Genomic DNA, 6,000 nt, shown 5'->3' with positions numbered 1-6,000 from the left:
CGAGCAGGTGCAAGGCTCCACAGTGCGGCAGCGGCTCGGTCTCCGGGTGACACACACTGGGAGACTCCTACACGCAGCGCCAACAGCTGTGACCGTCCGCCAGTTCCCCCCTCCGGCTAATGGTACCGTCCAGTTGGAAGTTTCGGAAGCACTGGATGACATCTCGTCTCTGATTGGACAGCGCAGCCATCGCGCTCTGGGGGCGGAGCCGTGTTTCGCGTTTCTCATTGGCCCTTGCTCTCAGCCTGGACTGGGTGCGCGCCCGCTGCCGGACGTCTGACGTCATACGCAGCTGTGGCTCTAGGCGTCCTCTGATTGGCGGGAGGGTCACCGTTTCCAGGTCGGGGGGGCGGAGTCCTGGTGAGATAGGAGCGAGGAGGCGGCGGCTGCGAGCACAGAGCGGCGCCATTTTGTGGAAAACAAACGGATAGAACCGGAAAGAGGGAAGGGGAAGACGAGGCCCGGATGTGTGCTGAGGTCGCTCCCTGTGAGTAGTCGCTCGGTAACGTGGGCGCGGCTCAGTGCTGAGAAGGCGGCCTGCGCGGCCAGGGAGGAGAGTGAGCCTGAGACCCCCGAGTCACCGGGGAACGGAGAGAGACGTGCGGCGAGAGCGGCCCCGGGAATATAGGGGGGGGGGGGAGAGAGAGGGGCCCCGGGAATACAGGAGAGAGAGAGAAAGAGAGAGACCCCGGGAATACAGGGGAGAGAGAGAGAGAGAGACCCCGGGAATACAGGGGAGAGAGAGAGAGAGAGACCCCGGGAATACAGGGGAGAGAGAGAGAGAGACCCCGGGAATACAGGGGAGAGAGAGAGAGAGACCCCGGGAATACAGGGGAGAGAGAGAGAGAGACCCCGGGAATACAGGAGAGAGAGAGAGACCCCGGGAATACAGGGGAGAGAGAGAGAGAGAGACCCCGGGAATACAGGGGAGAGAGAGAGAGAGACCCCGGGAATACAGGGGAGAGAGAGAGAGAGACCCCGGGAATACAGGGGAGAGAGAGAGAGAGACCCCGGGAATACAGGAGAGAGAGAGAGACCCCGGGAATACAGGGGAGAGAGAGAGAGAGACCCCGGGAATACAGGGGAGAGAGAGAGACCCCGGGAATACAGGGGAGAGAGAGAGACCCCGGGAATACAGGGGAGAGAGAGAGAGAGAGACCCCGGGAATACAGGGGAGAGAGAGAGAGACCCCGGGAATACAGGGGAGAGAGAGAGAGAGACCCCGGGAATACAGGGGAGAGAGAGAGAGAGACCCCGGGAATACAGGAGAGAGAGAGAGAGAGAGAGACCCCGGGAATACAGGAGAGAGAGAGAGAGAGAGACCCTGGGAATACAGGAGAGAGAGAGAGACCCCGGGAATACAGGAGAGAGAGAGAGACCCCGGGAATACAGGGGAGAGAGAGAGAGAGAGACCCCGGGAATACAGGGGAGAGAGAGAGAGAGACCCCGGGAATACAGGGGAGAGAGAGAGAGAGACCCCGGGAATACAGGGGAGAGAGAGAGAGGCCCCGGGAATACAGGGGAGAGAGAGAGAGGGGCCCCGGGAATACAGGGGAGAGAGAGAGAGAGACCCCGGGAATACAGGGGAGAGAGAGACCCCGGGAATACAGGGGAGAGAGAGGCCCCGGGAATACAGGGGAGAGAGAGAGAGAGGCCCCGGGAATACAGGGGAGAGAGAGAGAGAGGCCCCGGGAATACAGGGGAGAGAGAGAGAGAGGCCCCGGGAATACAGGGGAGAGAGAGGGGCCCCGGGAATACAGGGGGGAGAGAGGGGGGCCCCGGGAATACAGGGGGGAGAGAGAGAGGGGCCCCGGGAATACAGGGGGGAGAGAGAGGGGCCCCGGGAATACAGGGAATACAGGAGAGAGAGAGAGGCCCCGGGAATACAGGGGAGAGAGAGGGGCCCCGGGAATACAGGGGGGAGAGAGGGGGGCCCCGGGAATACAGGGGGGAGAGAGAGAGGGGCCCCGGGAATACAGGGGGGAGAGAGAGAGGGGCCCCGGGAATACAGGGGGGAGAGAGAGAGAGAGAGAGAGGGGCCCCGGGAATACAGGGAATACAGGAGAGAGAGAGGGGCCCCGGGAATACAGGAGAGAGAGAGGGGCCCCGGGAATACAGGAGAGAGAGAGAGAGGGGCCCCAGGGATACAGGGGGTAGAGAGAGAGGGGCCCCGGGGATACAGGGGGGAGAGAGAGAGGGGCCCCGGGGATACAGGGGGGAGAGAGAGAGGGGCCCCGGGAATACAGGGGGGAGAGAGAGAGGGGCCCCGGGAATACAGGGGGGAGAGAGAGAGGGGCCCCGGGAATACAGGAGAGAGAGAGAGGGGCCCCGGGAATACAGGAGAGAGAGAGGGGCCCCGGGAATACAGGGGGGAGAGAGGGGGGCCCTGGGAATACAGGGGAGAGAGAGAGGGGGGCCCTGGGAATACAGGGGAGAGAGAGAGGGGGGCCCTGGGAATACAGGGGGGAGAGAGAGGGGGGCCCCGGGAATACAGGGGGGAGAGAGAGGGGGGCCCCGGGAATACAGGGGGGAGAGAGAGGGGGGCCCCGGGAATACAGGGGGGAGAGAGAGGGGGGCCCCGGGAATACAGGAGGGAGAGAGAGGGGGGCCCCGGGAATACAGGAGGGAGAGAGAGGGGGGCCCCGGGAATACAGGGGGGGGAGAGAGGGGGGCCCCGGGAATACAGGGGGGAGAGAGAGGGGGGCCCCGGGAATACAGGCGAGGGAGAGAGAGGGGGGCCCCGGGAATACAGGAGAGAGAGGGGCCCCGGGAATACAGGCAAGCGAGAGAGAGGGGCCCCGGGAATACAGGAGAGAGAGAGAGGGGGGGGCCCCGGGAATACAGGAGAGAGAGAGAGAGAGAGAGAGGGGGGGGGGTGGCGGGAATACAGGGGGGATAGAGGGGGGGCCCCGGGAATACAGGGGGGAGAGAGGGGGGCCCCGGGAATACAGGGGGGAGAGAGAGAGGGGGGCCCCGGGAATACAGGGGGGAGAGAGAGAGGGGGGCCCCGGGAATACAGGGGGGGGGGGGAGAGAGGGGCCCCGGGAATACAGGGGGGGGGGAGAGGGGCCCCGGGAATATAGGGGGGGGGGAGAGGGGCCCCGGGAATACAGGGGAGAGAGAGAGGGGTCCCGGGAATACAGGGGGGGGGGGGTAGAGAGGGGCCCCGGGAATACAGGGGGGGGGGGGGAGAGAGAGGGAGGCCCCGAGAATACAGGGGGGGGGGGAGGAGAGTCCCCGGGAATACAGGGGGGGGGGGGGGAGAGGCCCCGGGAATACGGGGGGGGGGAGAGAGAGAGAGGGAGGCCCTGAGAATACAGGGGGGGGGGGGGAGGGAGGCCCCGAGAATACAGGGGGGGGGAGAGAGGCCCCGGGAATACAGGGGGGGGGGGGGGGGGGGAGAGGCCCCGGGAATACAGGGGGGGGGAGAGAGAGGGAGGCCCCGGGAATACAAGGGGGGGGGGAGAGAGAGGGAGGCCCCGGGAATACAGGGGGGGGGGGGGGAGAGAGGGAGGCCCTGGGAATACAGGGGGGGGGGCGGGGAGAGAGGGAGGCCCTGGGAATACAGGGGGGGGGCGGGGAGAGAGAGGGAGTTCCCGGGAATACAGGGGGGGGGGGGAGAGAGGGAGGCCCCGGGAATAAAGGGGGGGGGGGAGAGAGAGAGAGAGGGAGGCCCCGGGAATACAGGGGGGGGGGGAGAGAGAGAGGGAGGCCCCGGGAATACAGGGGGGGGGGGGGAGAGAGAGGGAGGCCCCGGGAATACGGGGGGGGGGGGGGGGGAGAGAGAGGGAGGCCCCGGGAATACAGGGGGGGGGGGGGGGAGAGAGAGGGAGGCCCCGGGAATACAGGGGGGGGGGGGGGGAGAGAGAGGGAGGCCCCGGGAATACAGGGGGGGGGGGGGGGAGAGAGGGAGGCCCCGGGAATACAGGGGGGGGGGGGGGGGAGAGAGGGAGGCCCCGGGAATACAGGGGGGGGGGGGGAGAGAGAGGCCCCGGGAATACAGGGGGGAGAGAGAGAGAGGGGCCCCGGGAATACAGGGGGGAGAGAGAGAGAGGGGGGCCCCGGGAATACAGGGGGGAGAGAGAGAGAGGGGGGGGCCCCGGGAATACAGGGGGGAGAGAGAGAGAGGGGGGGGCCCCGGGAATACAGGGGGGAGAGAGAGGGGGGGCCCCGGGAATACAGGGGGGAGAGAGAGAGACGGGGGCCCCGGGAATACAGGGGGGAGAGAGAGAGACGGGGGCCCCGGGAATACAGGGGGGGGGGGAGAGAGACGGGGGCCCCGGGAATACAGGGGGGGGGGAGAGAGACGGGGGCCCCGGGATTACAGGGGGGAGAGAGAGAGAGAGGGGGGCCCCGGGATTACAGGGGGGAGAGAGGGGGGCCCCGGGAATACAGGGGGGGGGGGGGGAGAGAGGCCCCGGGAATACAGGAGAGAGAGAGAGAGGGGCCCCGGGAATACAGGGGGGGGGAGAGAGAGGGGCCCCGGGAATACAGGGGGGGGAGAGAGAGGGGGGCCCCGGGAATACAGGGGGGAGAGAGAGAGAGGGGGACCCCGGGAATACAGGGGGGAGAGAGAGAGGGGGGGGGCCCCGGGAATACAGGAGAGAGGGGCCCCCGGGAATACAGGAGAGAGAGAGAGAGAGGGCCTCCGGGAATACAGGAGAGAGAGAGAGGGGGGCCCCGGGAATACAGGGGGGGGAGAGAGAGGGGGGCCCCGGGAATACAGGGGGGGGAGAGAGAGGGGGGCCCCGGGAATACAGGGGGGGGAGAGAGAGGGGGGCCCCGGGAATACAGGGGGGGGGAGAGAGAGGGGGGCCCCGGGAATACAGGGGGGGGGGAGAGAGGGGGGCCCCGGGAATACAGGGGGGGGGGGGGGAGAGAGGGGCCCCGGGAATACAGGGGGGGGAGAGAGAGGGGCCCCGGGAATACAGGGGGGGGAGAGAGAGGGGCCCCGGGAATACAGGGGGGGAGAGAGAGAGGGGGGCCCCGGGAATACAGGGGGGGGAGAGAGAGGGGGACCCCGGGAATACAGGGGGGAGAGAGAGAGAGGGGGGGGGCCCCGGGAATACAGGAGAGAGGGGCCCCCGGGAATACAGGAGAGAGAGAGAGGGCCCCCGGGAATACAGGAGAGAGAGAGAGGGGGGCCCCGGGAATACAGGGGGGGGAGAGAGAGGGGGGCCCCGGGAATACAGGGGGGGGAGAGAGAGGGGGGCCCCGGGAATACAGGGGGGAGAGAGAGAGAGGGGCCCCGGGAATACAGGGGGGAGAGAGAGAGAGGGGCCCCGGGAATACAGGGGGGAGAGAGAGAGGGGGGCCCCGGGAATACTGGGGGGAGAGAGAGAGAGGGGCCCCGGGAATACAGGGGGGAGAGAGAGAGAGAGGGGCCCCGGGAATACAGGGGGGAGAGAGAGAGGGGGGCCCCGGGAATACAGGGGGGAGAGAGAGAGGGGGGCCCCGGGAATACAGGGGGGAGAGAGAGAGAGGGGCCCCGGGAATACAGGGGGGAGAGAGAGAGGGGGGCCCCGGGAATACAGGGGGGAGAGAGAGAGGGGGGCCCCGGGAATACAGGGGGGAGAGAGAGAGGGGGGGGCCCCGGGAATACAGGGGGATGAGAGAGAGGGGGGGGCCCCGGGAATACAGGGGGATGAGAGAGAGAGGGGGGCCCCGGGAATACAGGAGAGAGGGGCCCCCGGGAATACAGGAGAGAGAGAGAGAGGGCCCCCGGGAATACAGGAGAGAGGGGCCCCCGGGAATACAGGAGAGAGAGAGAGAGAGGGCCCCCGGGAATACAGGAGAGAGAGAGAGGGGGGCCCCGGGAATACAGGGGGGGGGAGAGAGAGGGGGGCCCCGGGAATACAGGGGGGGGAGAGAGAGGGGGGCCCCGGGAATACAGGGGGGGGAGAGAGAGGGGGGCCCCGGGAATACAGGGGGGGGAGAGAGAGGGGCCCCGGGAATACAGGGGGGAGAGAGGGGCCCCGGGAATACAGGGGGGAGAGAGAG

The 6,000-nt window shown here is 67.8% G+C and overlaps 1 protein-coding gene across 2 annotated transcripts in view; it reads left to right on the top strand.

The window, feature by feature from the left end:
- The first annotated feature begins 277 nt into the window (after nt 1-277).
- The window catches only part of CNOT1 (CCR4-NOT transcription complex subunit 1), a 37,585-nt gene continuing 31,862 nt past the window's right edge, over nt 278-6,000 (top strand). The window contains exon 1 of one of the 2 annotated variants that reach the window (XM_073659817.1): nt 278-487. The gene's annotated coding sequence lies outside the window, so the exon portion shown is untranslated. The remainder of the gene's footprint in view (nt 488-6,000) is intronic. The other variant, XM_073659818.1, reaches the window with a different exon arrangement.

This window comes from Phyllobates terribilis, unplaced genomic scaffold, assembly GCF_046119375.1.
Source record: "Phyllobates terribilis strain yellow unplaced genomic scaffold, ASM4611937v1 Scaffold_14__1_contigs__length_39327217, whole genome shotgun sequence".
NCBI lineage: Eukaryota > Metazoa > Chordata > Amphibia > Anura > Dendrobatidae > Phyllobates > Phyllobates terribilis.
The sequence above is the reverse complement of the archived record's forward strand: the minus strand, read 5'-3'. Positions and strand labels throughout refer to the sequence as shown.